The sequence below is a fragment of the Suricata suricatta genome, chromosome 4 (assembly GCF_006229205.1).
Source record: "Suricata suricatta isolate VVHF042 chromosome 4, meerkat_22Aug2017_6uvM2_HiC, whole genome shotgun sequence".
Classification (NCBI taxonomy): domain Eukaryota; kingdom Metazoa; phylum Chordata; class Mammalia; order Carnivora; family Herpestidae; genus Suricata; species Suricata suricatta.
In genome coordinates, this window is record NC_043703.1 from 140,412,739 (window position 1) to 140,428,330 (window position 15,592).

At 37.6% G+C, this 15,592-nt stretch overlaps 1 long non-coding RNA gene across 1 annotated transcript in view; it reads left to right on the forward strand.

The window, feature by feature from the left end:
- The first annotated feature begins 6,639 nt into the window (after positions 1–6,639).
- LOC115290190 overlaps positions 6,640–15,592 on the forward strand; it is a 34,054-nt gene continuing 25,101 nt past the window's right edge. Inside the window, exons 1-2 of the long non-coding RNA XR_003908008.1 lie at positions 6,640–6,730; positions 12,224–12,312. This is a non-coding gene — a long non-coding RNA (uncharacterized LOC115290190). The remainder of the gene's footprint in view (positions 6,731–12,223; positions 12,313–15,592) is intronic.

Below are 15,592 nucleotides of genomic sequence, written 5' to 3' on the forward strand. Positions count from 1 at the left end.
CAAAAATTTAAAAGCATTAATAAAACTTCTTCTCACACTATTTTAAGAGATAGAAGAGAAAGCAAAGCTTCCAAATTAATTCTATAAGACCAGCTTTACTCTAATACCAAAACCAGATAAAGACACACACAAAAAAAGAGAATAGCTCTGATAAACATAAATGCAAACAACTTCAATTAAACATTGGCAATCAGAATCCAACAGTACATTAAAAAATCACTCATCACAGTCAAGTGGATTTATTCTGGGATGCAAGAGTGGCACAGTATTCTCAAATCAATCAATATGATACATCACATCAATAAGAGAAAGGATGGGGGTGCCTGGATGGCTCAATTGGTTAAGTGTCCAACTTCAGCTCAGGTCATAATCTTGTGGTTCACAAGCCCCACATCAGGCTCTATGCTGACAGCTCAGGGCCTGGAGCCTGGTTCAGATTCTGTGTCTCCCCCGTTTTCTGCCCTTCCCCTGCTCTCACTCTTTCTCTGTCTCTCTCTCAAAAATAAATAAACATTTAAAAAATAAAGAATGAAAATATCCTTTCAAGACGAACATTTCAATAGATGCAGAGAAAGCATTTGACCTAGTATAATAGCCATTCATGATTAAAAAAAAAAAACCCTTAAGAAAATAGGTTTAGAGGGAACATACTTCAATATAATAAAGGATATGTGTGAAAAATACACAGCCATCATACTCAATGGCCAAACACCAGGAGCTTTTCCTCTAAGATCAAGAGCAAGACAAGGATGTCCAATCTCACCACTTTTATTCAGCATAGTACTGGAAGTGTTAGCCACAGCAGTGAGACAACAAAAAGAAATAAAAGCATCCAAACTGGTAAGGAAGAAATTAAACTTTCACTATTTGCAAATGACATGATACCATATATCAAAAACCCTAAAGAATCCACCAAAAAACTATTATAACTAATAGATGAAATCATTATTGTCACAGGATACAAAATCAATGTGCAGAAATCTGTTGCATTTTGATACACAGATAAAGCAACAGAAAGAGAAATTAAGAAAAAAAATTCCATTCACAATTGCACCAATAATAATAATGTACCTACAAATAAGCTTAGGAGGTGAAAGACCTGTATTCTGAAAACTATAAAACATTTATGAAAGTAATTGAAGATAAAACAAATGGAAAAGATAGTCCTTACTCATGGATTGGAAGAACAAATATTACGAGATGTCCATATTACCCAAAGCTATGTACATATTTAATGCAATCTCTATCAAATATCAACAGTAGTTTTCACAGAACTAGAACAAATAATCCTAAAACTTATATGGAACCACTAAAGACCCTGAATAGCCAGAGCAATCTTGAAAAAGAACAAAACTGGTTATTACAATCCCAGATTTCAAGATACTCTACCTAAAAAAAAAAAAGATACACTACCTAACTGTAGTAATCAAAACTGTATGGTTCTGGTACAAAAACAGACATATAGATCAATGGAACAGAACAGAGAGCCCTGAAATAAATCTATATCTATAAAGTCAATTAATGTTTGACAGAGAAGGCAAGAATATGCAATGGAGGAAAAGATAGTCTCTTCAACAAATGGTGTTGGGAAAACTGGATAGCTATATGTAAAAGAATGAAACTGAACCACTTTCTCACACTATACATAAAAATAAACTCAAAATAGATGAAAGACCTAAAAATGAGACCCAAAACCATAAAAACTCTAGAAGCAAACACAGGCAATAATTTCTCTGACATCACACATAACATTTTTCTAGATATGCCTCTCCTGAGGCAAGGGAAAGGAAAACAAAAATAAACTATTGGGACAACATCAAAATGAAAAACTTCTGCACAGCAAAGGAAACAATAAAACTCAAAGCCAACTTACTGAATGGGAGAAGATATTTGCAAATGACATAACTGAGAAAGAGTTAGTATCCAAAAAATAAAGAATGTGTACAACTTAACACCAAAAAATCAAATAATCCTGGACAGAAGACATGAACAGACATTTCTTCAAAGCAGGCATACAGATGGCCAACAGACATATGAAAAAAAAATGCTCAATATCACTCATCATCAGAGAAACAAATCAAAACCACAGTAAGATAATACTTTATACTTGTTAGAATGTTTGAGATCAACAATATAAGAAAAAACAAAGGAACTCTATAAACTGCTGGTGGGAATGCAAACTGGTGCAACCAGTATGGAAAACAGTATGAAGGTTCCTCAAAAAATTAAAAATAGATTTACCACATGATCCAGTAATTTCACTACTGAGCATTTACCCTAAGAATACAAAAACACTAATTTGGAAAGATACATGCACCACTGTATTTCTTGCAGCATTATTTTCAGTAGCCAAAATACAGAAGCAACCTAAATGTCCGATCAATAGATAAATGGATAGAGAAGACATGGTGTGTATATGCAATGGAACATTACTTAGCCATAAAAAGGAATGGAATCTTGCTATTGGTAACAATATAGATGGATTCAAAGGGTATAGTGCTCTTATAATGTTTAGGTAGGTTCCTTCTATTCCGACTTTCTCAAGGGTTTTTATTAGGAAAGGGTGCTCTATTTTGTCAAATGCTTTTTCTGCATCTATCGACGGAATCATATGGTTTTTATCCTTTCTCTTGTTAATGTGATGTATCACATTGATGGGCTTGTGAATATTGAACCAGCCCTGTAACCCAGGGATGAATCCCACTTGATCAGGACGAATAATTCTTTTTATATGCTGTTGAATTCGATTGGCCAGTATCTTCTTGAGTATTTTTGCATCTGTATTCATTAAGGATATTGGTCTGTAGTTCTCTTTTTTTGGCTGGGTCTCTGTCTGGTTTGGGTATCAAGGCGATGCTGGCTTCGTAGAATGAGTTTGGAAGTTTTCCTTCTATTTCTATCTTTTGGAGTAGTTTAAGAAGAATGGGTATTAGCTTTAAATGTCTGGTAGAATTCCCCTGGGAAGCCATCTGGCTCTGGGCTCTTATTCGTTGGGAGATTTTTGATAACAGAACTGATCACTGTGGCTAGGAAAATGGAATTCTCTGACTGTTTATGAGTTGGGTCTGTGCCCCCACATGGACTGAGTATGGGGGAGGAGTGGTTTCCCAACAAAAAAATGGAGCATTGTTATTGACAATAAAGAAGGAAGATGGGTGCTGGGCAGACAAACACAACTGTCCACTCCGTCAGGATTTGGCTGGGTAAGAGAATAGAATGGCTAATAACTGGGAACTTAATTTGTTTACTATTATAGGCCATCTAAAAATGGAGAATCTGATAAGAGATATAGATCTAGAACATGACCAAACTTGGCAAAAGCACTAATATGGAAAGAAAAGATGTCAGTGTCTTCTGGTCTGTGGGTCTAGGATGATGATGGGATTTATAATAAACATGTAGAATACAAAGGAAGAGCAGATGTAGGGGGAAAAGATGATGAATACAGTCTAAACACTTTAAAGTGTGTTGGGACATTGGCAGATTTCCACCCTTAGTCAAAGAAGCTAACAAAGCAGAAAAAGGTGAAATAAAAAAGAAATTGTTGGAGGAAGAGGTCAGCAGAGATGGAATTAAATGAAAAATTGGTGTTGCCAGTACATTGATATGATATTTCTCCAGAAGCAAAAGGGAAAGGTCTGGGGCACCTGGGTGGCTCAGTAGGTTAAGCATCCCACTTCGGCTCAGGTCATGGTCTTGCATTTGGTGGGTTTGAGCCCTGTGTTGGGCTCTGTACTGACAGCTCGGAGCCTGGAGCTTGCTTTGGATTCTGTGTCTCCCTCTCTCTTTGCCCCTTCCCCACTTGTGCTCTGTCTCTGTCTGTCTTTCTCTCTTTCAAAAAAAAAAAAAGAAAAAGCAAAAAGGAAAGGTCAGAGGATAGCTCTGGAAACACTGGAACATATGGAAACATTCTGAAATAGGAGAGGAATTGAAGAAGTTCACATAGGATGACTCCAAATTTCTTAGAGGAGGAGGAAGAGACAGAAGTGGATTTACCATGAACTTAATGACACTTAAAGCTCTCGTGCCCTTATTTTCACAGGCCTCTCCCTTTTCTAGCAATGTGTTCACATGCTTTTAATAAAATTCACAAAACGATGATATTTAAAGTGCTGTTCGTTAAGATTGCTGTCTCTTTCAGCTTCTTTGTCATGCCTTGCCTTCATGTGGATTAGCAATGGAGTAGCGAGTCATTTTTGGGATCTGGCTAATGGGAAGTTTGAATTGATATATTTAATTCAGGTTTAGTGGGATAGGAATGGCTTCTGGAATACTATATTGACCACTGAACTGACTTAATCTGGCATCATAATGTATAGGTAAAGGACCATGCAGGTTTATAGCCCAACATGAACATTTTCTAAATGCTTGCTATCAGAATTATGTGGATAGTGGGACAGAAATAAATTTTGAAAAATATGGAGTCAGAAGCTGATCTGTGGAATCATATCTTATGGGTTACATATGAAAGAAAATTAATAGAGGTTTTCTCTAAGTTTGTCAATGATTCTAATACTTTATGTGACATCACCAATGACAATTTAGGAAACTGAAAGAAACTTTTTAAAATATCACTGAAAACCTTCCCCAAATTTTGATCAACCATGCTAAGGGAAAGGCTGAATTATCTTTCTGCTCTTTCTCTGTAGAAAATGATATTATAAAGACATTATCACATGAAGAGTTGATCAAAGAGCATGCAAGCAAAAGATATTATAGAGGTATGTCAGGTTGTTAGCTACTAAAACATTGTATAATTTTTCTGTATGTTATGACATTATGGTATTTTCCACCCTTAAAACATTTGTGCTCTGTGTTATTTCTTATGAACACAAAATATTGTATTTATAGTTTTGCTTTGTTTTCCTTAAAGATTTCCTCTCCCTAGGTTGTGTAATCTTTACATCATGTGTGCATTTGGAGTTATACATGTGGGAGAATGAGGTGCAAGTTCCTATTTGAGGGCTTAAAGAGAGGGGAGTCTGGAGTGAAGACTGTACAGCTGGGCTGGAGAGTCAACTGAGGAAGAGCGTGAAGGCAGGAGGGCTGTTCTGGGGGCTAGCTGTGGCGGGACAGGATATCTTTATGTGTGATATGAAGAACACTGGGTGGGAATCCCTTGGAAAACAGCTTGGTGCCCTTATAGGTTTAGAGTGGGCAGTGAAGATTAATATCAGACTTAAGATTTTTAAAAATGGATCTGGCAGCTGATGGAAGGACTGTAGCTAGTTCCTCTGGCAGAATCTCATGAACATGTATCCTGAGATGACCTCACTTTTCACTGGGCTCTTGCCTTGGCCGTTACTGCTTTATCTCTTGTTAACACACCTGCACTTATGATGTTGGGATTCACAGTTTGTGAGTTACATGCTGTTGTTTCCTCTGATGGACATCTCTGTGTAGCCTTCTCTGAGGGGATGGGTGTTTTTTTTTTTTTTTTTTTTTTTTTCTCTTGGGATGATCTGAAGGCAGACATGATGTATGATCTCCATTAGTGTTCCTGAAGCAGGCTTGATAGTTGGGGCAGCTTATTTCTCTGCTTGGGCAGTATCAGCAACTGTTTGGGATCAGACCTGAAGCCTGATACTGGTGAGTAGAGAGGAATCAGCATGTAATGTAACCTTTGCTTCTAGGCAATTCTTCCCAAAGTGTAGGAAACTGACCCAGTGGGTGGCCCAGTGGTAAATCTTTGAAATGCAAAGGGAAGCAATTTCTTCAACAATACACAAAATGGAGACTGATGACTGAACTCACAGTCCATCCCTATTACTAATATATCTCTTGATGAGGTAAGTTAGGATTGCTGCGTTGCAGGATAATTTCTACAAATGTTGCATAATTTGATTAGGTTCTCATTCTAATTCTGTTTATAATATCTAATTATTTTCTTTATCAGAGAGTTCAGAACATAAGCTTCTCTCTATAATAAACAAAGGCCCATGAAAATTAGAAAGAAAAGAGTGGAGAAAGTGGATTAGATAGATACGGGATGAAGTAATAAAAATATGGTTAAAATTTATTCACTGGGCAATGTGTGCCAGACATTGTGAAGACTTGCATACCCAATATCTATCGATCGATCTATCTACCTATCATCTATCTATCACCTATCATCTGCTTATCGTCATCTCTTATCCATCTGTCTATATGTATCTATATTTATCTCTATCATGGCCACCTAATTTTCGCAGTAGCTCATGAGACAGATACTCTTTTCTCTTACATATGAGATATTTGTGTCATAGAGAAAATTAGTAACCTGACAAGGCCACACAGTTAGCAAGAGTTGGAATCAGGATGCAAACCCAAGTATGTCTGACTCCAGATCCCATGTTCTTAACCCCATTAGATGCTGAGAGGTTGGTAGATGAAGATGAACATGGGTGGTTGTAGATAGAACACAACAGTAGGTGCAAAAGAGAATATGATGGGGCAACATTTTGGGTATCACTTCTGGTGACAGTTTGAAACAATATTGAAAGTAATTTATGTTACTAATAATTTGTTATCACTAATGATGCAATGTTTGTGAATGACTTACCTTAACATAAATTAGAGCAGATTTTAATATCACTCTTAATATTACTGTTAACCTGGATTCTGCTCTGCTTCCCATAAGTTAGAGAGAAAGGACTGGAGTTATGGAAGGGTGTTCCTTTGAAGGATGGGAGTTCCAGGTGAAGTGATCCCAGGCGTACAATGACTATCATGGAATTGAAATGGAAATCAGGTAAGAACCACAGAACTGAAGATACTGCAGAAGGACATTGAAACTCAAATCTCTCAAATCTGTAGCATATGCTCTCAAATCTCCACTCTGTTGGCTCCCAGGCTCCTTAGTAGAGGTAAGAGATGTTTATATCCAGGAGCAAACCTCTACGCAGAAGGTAGTTTGGCACATGCACAGGGCAGGAACCAAAGTAGATGCAGAGGTCAGAAGCAACCAGGTTGAAGCTGCTATCCACTAAGCTGTATGGCTCTGAGCAGGTCACCAGATTTAGTTCCCCTGTCTGTAAAGTAGGAGTATTGGGTGGTAAACCTGCTTCACAGGCTTGTTGTGGGAACCAAAGGACATTGTGACTCTAGCTACGATTGCTCTTTTAAAAATCTAGTAGCAAGCAAGACCTTTAGTTTCAGTGGGCCAAAGGCCCTGGAAAATGGCATCCTGAGAGCATGGTGGAATGCCCTCAACTCAGAAGTTTTTTTCCTCCATGTCTCATGTACATTGCCATACACACACTCTCAGAGGCCCTCCATCTTTACACTGCCCAAGCTTCTGCTTCCCAAGTGCTTGAACACTCCATTTTCCAGATAAAAACTATTGGGAAAATTTTAGAAGAGTTGAAGCCTCTGACAGGGCTGGGCCCCAGTTTTGGTAACCTGCTGGTAGAATGTTTGAGGATTAGTTCTGAAAGTCATTACTTTCCCCCTAAATGGATTTTTTCCTGGAAGGCCATAAAAATGGAAGGGATTAAACTTTTTACTAGGTTGATCAGGTTACACACATCCTCTGGCCTGATACATCACAAACAAGAAAATAGTAAAAGGCATTTAAATAGAGGCTTTTTGCCAGGGGTCTTCCCAACACATCATAAAACATTAGGATATGGCAAGTCAGAGATTACAATCAGCCAGGCCTGTAAGCTAGCACTCATTCACAGCCTGTGCATTCAGGGTAGGAGAAAACTGAAGGGCACAGAGGTTGCACAATCGGGCCTGCTGAGCCAGCAAGAGTATGTTCTGGGCTTGGCTTCCACCCTGAGCCCATTCGGCTGTTCCACTGCCTTCTACCAAGTAAAACTGGAGCCTAGTTTGCTAGTGGCTGCTCCGACCAGCAGCTTCAGGCTTCATCTGTTCCTAATACTGAGGAATCCAAAATGCTAGGCATGACGTTTTACCCAGTGCCTAAAGACCTTTAAATTTAGTCTGTGAGAAGACAAGGCTGGAAGAATGATGTTATCAATAAAAATGGAGATTTCCTTTGGAGGAAGTTGAAAAGTTCAGACTATGATAATATTTCATACATCATTCAGTTTACATTTGTTGACTCATATTCACAATCCATCCCACGTGACTGGATAGGAGTTAGGATCGAAAGGAATGCTGTCTCTCACCCCCCCCTCAACATGACTTTGCCCATATTTTATCATAGCATTTACCATTGATTTACCTTTCCACCTAGACTATAAATCTATTGAATGCCTGATATATTAGGCTTCAATAAATGTTTGTCTTTATATTCTCAACCTGACTAGGCTAATTAATTCCTTTCAGTTTAAAAATAGTATTTTCAAGGCGCTTGGGTGGCTCAGTCGGTTATGTGTCCGACCTTGGCTCAGGTCAAGATCTCATGGTCTGTGGGTTCAAGCTCTGCGTAGGGCTGTGTGCTGACAGCTCGGAGCCTGGAGCCTGCTTCAGATTCTGTGTCTCCTTCTTTCTCTGACCCTCCTCTGCTCGCTCTCTGTCTCTCTCAAAATAAAAATTAAGACATTAAAAAAAAAAAAAGAAAATTAAGGTACCTGAGATTTGCTTAAAACTAACAGAGGAAGGTGAGACGTGGATAGAGGTGTGGATACAAAAAAAGAAAAAAGAATATTTTGTGGAGAATGGGCGAATAGGTTGGTGAGAATGAGAATACAGACAAGGAGATCCTTTAGGAGCCTCTTTATCCAAACCAGAGAGGTGGCTCAGACTAAAATAATGAAGCAAAGTTTTCTCAGTTTCTAGTTTGAATAACTGAGTAGATGTGGTGTCACTTACTGAGATAGAGAAAACTTGAGGGTGGGTTTCACGTTGGTGGGAATATACTTCTACTGATTTTTTTTTTACATTTTGACTTTGAAATTTCTATGAGAAATTCATGTAACAAGTAGATAACTGCCAAGGAGACGTCATTTAATTTGGGATGAAGTTTCATCAGTGAAAAGATTATTTTTATTTAAAAAGTTTCTTTAATCTTTGTTTTTGAAAGAGAGAGAGAGAAACAGAGTTTGAGTGGGGGGAGGAACGGAGAGAGTGAGCCATCAGTACAGGGCCTGACGTGGAGCTTGAACCTACCACGGACTGTGAGATCATGACCTGAGCTGAAGTTAGATGCTTAACTGACTGAGCCACCAGGCACCGCATCAGATACCTTAATTTTCATCCGTAACCATTATAGATATATGTACATCTATCTATATATATGTGCATATGTACACACATTCCTTTTTGGTAAACATAGCCACAATAGTATTATTTACTTAAAAATATCGTCAACTTTTGAACCACTATTCAAATTCTCAAGTATATCATTAATTTCATTGTCTTAACAGTTTTTAAAACATCAAGATCCAAATAAGACCTATGCATTGTGATTCTTTGATATGTCTCATAAATCTTTTTTAATCTCTAGGTTCCCTTTCCTCTTGTCCCCCCCTTCCCATAATTTATTTGTTAAAGAAATCATGTTGTTTCTCATGCATGTCTCGCAGTCTGGATTTATTGTATCTTAATAATATATTAAAACCTGTCCTTTTGTCTTTAGTATTTCTTATAGATTGGTAGATAGATCTAGAGACTTTTTTTTAATTAAAAATTTTAATGTTTTTTATTTACTTTTGAGAGAGAGAGAGAGAGAGACACTGTGAGCAGGGGAGGGTCAGAGAGAGGGAGACACAGAATCCGAAGACAGGCTCCAGGCTCTGAGCTGTCAGCACAGAACCCATGAGCCCCGAGATCATGACCTGAGTCGAAGCTGGATGCTCAACCAACTGAGTCACCCAGGCACCCCAGATCTAGAGACTTGAATAGATTCAGGTTTGATTTTTTAGAGATGATTACTTTATAGTAGCATTGTTTTTTTTTTTTTTTTTCCATTAGGGGGCTTGTGATGTCTAGTTGTCCCTCTTTTTGTCATATTAGCAGATATTAATTCAATACTCAGATTCATTACTTCATTAGGAGTTCTAAAACAATGATATTCATTAAATTTTTTTTTGAAATGTTTGATTATTTTTGAGACAGAGAGAGACAGAGTGTGAGCAAGTGAGGGGCAGAGAGAGAGGGAGACAAAGAATCCAAAACAGGCTCCAGGGTCCAGGCTCTGAGCTGTCAGCACAGAACCTGATGTGAGGCTTGAACCCACTAACCATGAGATCATACCTGAGCAGAAGTCGGCCACTTAACTGACTGAGCCATCCAGGAACCCCTAAAACAATGATATTCAAACTTGTCCTTCCTTTTTCATTAATTAGATGGGCTACATTTATAACGAGAAGTATCCTCTAATCTACTTTTTGGTGGCATATGGATGGCTCAGTTGGTTAAGTGTCTGACTTTGGCTCAGGTAGTGATCTCACCATTTGTGAGTTTGAGCCCTGCTTTGGGCTCTGTGCTAACAGCTCAGAGCCTGGATCCTGCTTCAGAGTCTGCGTTTCCCTCTCTCTCTGCCTTTACCCTTTTCATACTTTCTCTTTTTTAAAAATAAATAAACATTAAAGAAATTAAAAAATATAGAAAAGGATATTTGCTCTTCTCACTTCTATTTATCATGGTACTGGAGGTTCTAGTAAGGGCAAATAGGATAAATAAGTAAATAAATAAATAATAAGTAAATAAATAAAGGAAGAAGTGAAACTATCTGTTTTCATAGATGATGTGATCTCGTGTATAGAAAATCCTAAGGAATCCACTAAAAAATATTAAGATTAAACAAATTCAGCAAGGTTGCAGGATACAAGATCAATACATAGAAATAAATTGCATTTCATACACTAACGATGATAATTCTGAAAACAAAATTGAGAAAACAATTTATTTTACAAAAGCATCGAAGTAAATACTAAGTAAAATTCTTAGATACAAAGTTAAAAAAACAAGAGCAAAATTCGTACACTGAAAACTACACAACACTGATTAAAGAAATGAAAGAAAATTTAAATGAGTGGAAAACTTCCATTTTCATGGACTGGAATACTTAATTGTTAAGATGGCAATATTCCTTAAATTTATCTACAAATTCAACACAATATCTATCAAAATCCCAGATAACAGTTTTCTAGAAATGGATGAGTTGGTCTTAAAATTTATAATGGGGATGATTAAGAGTATACTTATCTTGATGAGCACTAAGTAATATATGGAGTTGTTGAGCTATTATATTGTACAGTTGAAACAAACGTAACACTGTATATTAACTACACTGGAATTTAAAAAAAACTGTGAACAAACAATTCATATGGGAATCCAATGGTCTCAGAATATGCAAAACAATCTTGAAAAAGAACAAAGTTGTAGAACTCATACTTTCTGATTTCAAAAATTACTGCAAAGCTTGAGTAATGAGTATAGACATACAGATCAACAGAATAGAATTGCAAATACAGAAATAATACCTTACATTCTGGTAAGTTGATTTTTGACAAGCGTGTCAATACAATGGTAATGTCTTTAAAAACATGTTGCTCAGACAATTGAATCTCCACATGCGAAAGAATGAATTTATACTCTCACCTCACGTCATACACAAAAATTAACTCAAAATGAATCATAAAATTAAATGTTAGAGTGAAAACTACAAAACTCATAGAAATAATAGAAGCAAATCTTCATGGTCTTGGATTAGGCAATAATTTCTAAAACATGACACAAAATGCACAAGGAACATAAAAAATAGACCTCACCAAAATTAAAAACTCTTGTGCTAAAAACATTCCCATCACAAAAGTGAAAAAACAAGCCACAGAATGGGAGAACATATTTGCACTTTGTATATCTGATAAGAGATTGGCATCAACAAAATATAAAGAACTCTTACAGTCCAATAATAAAAAAGATGAATAATCCACCTTAAGAGCAGCCATTTCTCTAAAGAAGAAATACAAATTACCAATAAACACATGAAAACATGCTCATCATCATTAGTCATTAGAGAACGCAATTAAAAACACAGTGAGATTCCACTTTACACCCACTGGGATGGTCACAATAAAAAAAAGCACATTAAATGTTGACAAGGATGTGAAGAAATTAAAACCCTCATAAACTGCAGATGGAAATGTACAAGTATTTCCAACAGACCCACAGCTGAAGAAAAATTGAAAGGATGTTGTTCAGTAAGAAGGAGAATGATGCCATTTGGAAGCTCTGGGGTGTAGCAGGTAAGGAAAACAAAGAAAATGGTAAATATGTAAGTGAATCCAAATGACCACTAACTATATAAAGCAATAATAATATCTTGTAGGATTTTGGAACTACATGCAATCAAAATACTTGACTGAGCTACGTATAACTTGGGGAAGAGGAGACAGTTAAAGGTGTCTAAGATCCAAGGTACTCCAAGGTCCTTGCATTTTTCAAGGTGGGTTAAAGGAAAGATTAGCATTAGACCTTGATATGTCAGGCCTGCAGTAGGGTAAGCATTAAGAGAGTGAAAAAAGTGTGTATAACTTTCACGCTAATAGGTGGTAAATATAGAATGATTAAAAAAATAATTCAGAGTAAGACATGAAAGGGGAACACAAGGGACACAGAACAGGTGGCTTAAATGGAAGGAGGTAATAAGATGAGAGGTTTAAATCCAACTACATCAAGACTAGAGCTAGGGCGTAGATAGATCAAGTGTTCCAGTTAAAAAACAAAGACTTTTTAGATAGAATTTCAGAAATATACACTATAGGTTGTTTATAAGAAAAAGAGTAAAAAGATAAAGTTTTTAAAAGGTTGAAAGTAAAGGGTGCCTGGGTCCAACTCTTGATTTCAGCTCAAGTCATAATCTCACGGTTTGTGGGTTCCAGTCCACATCGGGCTTTACACTGACAGCACAGAGCCTGCTTGGGATTCTGTCTCTTCCCCAGCCCTTCCCTCTATGCCCCTTCCCTGCTCATGGGTGCACACACTCACTCAAAAATAAATAAAACACTATCAAAAAGGTTGGAAGTAAAAGAACAAAGATACCATTAGGAAAACTAAAAGAAAACTGATGTAGTTATTATGAGACAAGTAGACTTTAAGACAGAGAGCATTATTAGATGAGTCACTTCATAATGATGGAAGGTTCAAATCACTAGAAAGATTGAATAATTTTAAGCCTTTAGTTCTTGTAAACTTTATAAATTTGTAGTTTGTATGATTTATTTTCTCATTCTAAACAAACTTAGTTTGTACTTAATTCTGCATTAAACATACATATATTTTTTTCCTTAAAGAGTTCTCCTTACCACCTGGTTTCCTGCTTGTGTCCGTCTTCCCCTCACTCACTGTGCTTCAGTCTCTCTGGCTTCCTTTCAATAGCTTGAATGCATAAAGCCTCCGGGCCTTTGCATATGGCTGGAATAAGGTCTCCTCCTCATCCTGCAGGTCTCAGTGGAGGTGACACCTACCGAGAGCACCTTCTCTGGTTACCTTAATTCTCCACAAAGGTTATAAGTCCCCGTTATTTTTCATCTCAGCCCTATGTTGAAGGGATAAATTGCCTTCAATTATAGAATATAAGCCCTATGAGAGCAGAACCATGTCTTGCTTTCCATTGTATTTACAGGATTTATAAAAATGTTGAAGGAAGGAAGGAAAAGGAGTGGAGAAAAAAGAAAGAGGGGTTGTGGAGCTAGCGTGTATCTTCTCAGGGTGGTCTAAATAGGGGCGATGAATTTGGGGCCAGAGGAAAAGGCCTAGACATAGGTAAGAGGTGACTCCAGACAGGGTAACCAGGAAGACATGGAGATCCAGCTGAGGAAGATGATCGCATGCCCAAGGCAGATCCTGGGCGGCACAGAGTTAGAAGAAGAAGCGGTATGAGCCCCACCCAGGGCCAGATTCTGCCTCAGGCTGGTGCTGTTCTTCATCTGTGGGTGTTTCCATTCCCGGCGTTTAACATGATGAGAGAGACATGTTCTAAGAACGCTGACTAAAAGCGAAGTCCTCCTGTTTTCTCCAGCACCACCATATCCCTGGAGTCCTCATTTGTGAAACTCACTACTTGGACAAGATCGTCTGTAAAGAATTCTCCAGATTTAACAGTTTATTTTCTATGCCTTCCCCTTTTCCCCTCAGATCTTCACCCTTCCAGTCATGTAAGCTTGAAACCTTAAAGCATTCTTAGTGTTTCCCTTTCTCACCTCATCCTTCCCAAGTTTTAATGGTGAATCAGTCTTCTGTTTCCTCTTTTTAGCCTGTATATAAAAATTGAGCAGTTATCCTATAGAACTTGTCACTGATATCCTTACAGAATCTGATTAGTACTCACAGTTTTCAAGAGGCCACTAAGAAACTCTGACTTTTTAGTTATTTTAGGAATATACACTAATGCAATATTTTGGTTTATATTAATGATTATCCATAGACATCAGACAAATAGCCATAAGATTTCTTAAGTTGCAAGCATTTTGTTTCATTTCTGTTTATAGTACCTGTTTTTACTGGGATGTACAATCCAGTTATTTGCATTTCTACTAAGATACAGTAATTCTCAGATTCCTAGGGGGCAAAAATCTTACAAGATATTCTATGTTTAAATGTGCATCCTTCTTATTAGAAGCTTAGAATAGGTTTGTCATCATTTTTGTTGTTACAGTTCTTTTTTTTTTAAATATTTGGTGCCTTTTGCAGTCTCCCTGGTCCATACTTCATTTTCTACTTCCTAATGAGTCAATATGATTCCAGTGCAGGGAACCTCACTTTCTTGACCCATCTTTCAAAATTATCATCTTGCTCAAGGCATCCCAACGTTAAAACCCTTTGAAGAGAATCCTAGTGTCTCAGGATAAAGTCTGAATCTTCTGATCTTTAAGGGGCCCCAGATTTTGACTCCATCCTACCCTTCTAACCTCATTTCCCACTATTTCCCTTAAAGAACCCTCTGGCCCCTCAGCACTTTACATATTTTTTTCCAGATTGCCACACTTGCTGATTCCCTCCTTACTCCTTGGAATACCCTGTTCATGCTCTTCCATAAGAGATCTGGTTATGTTCTACCTCCTCAAGTAATGCGTGGCCTCCTCCATGCTGACACAACACCAATTATTTATGTAGTCCTCAACATAGGTTTGTTCTTGCATTTCCACATATCTAACCCGAGACCCTTTTCTATGAAATAAAGAAAAAGTCATCAGAAGAGATGGCTCTTAAATTTCCGTCTAGCAATAATAGTCTGTCATTTGCCGAGTTCCTTGTGTCTGTGTCTTTTTCTTTGTATTGATCATGATGCCTTCGAGTTTACCAAATATTCTTGAGACTCTGCCAGGCATCCAGATTTGTGTTAGGCCCTTTGAGGAGTGCAAAGGTGAATAACAGCCTTGGATTCTTAGGGATCCATAATCATGTGTGGGTGTGTATGTGGGAGTGATAGAGGATGGGCAGAGGAGAACGTAGACAGATGGACTCATAAGAAACTATGTTATAAGGCCAAGTAAGAAAGGTGCTATTGAAGAATTATAAAGTGGAATTGGAGAGGGAGGAGAGATTAATTTTTTAAATATGTTATTTAATTAAATTGAGAGACAGAGAGAGTGTGAGTTAGGGAGGGGCAGGGAGAGAGAAAATCCCAAGCAGGCTCTGTGATGTGAGCATAGCACTTGAGCCAGGGAGCTCAATCCCATGAACAGTGAGATCATGA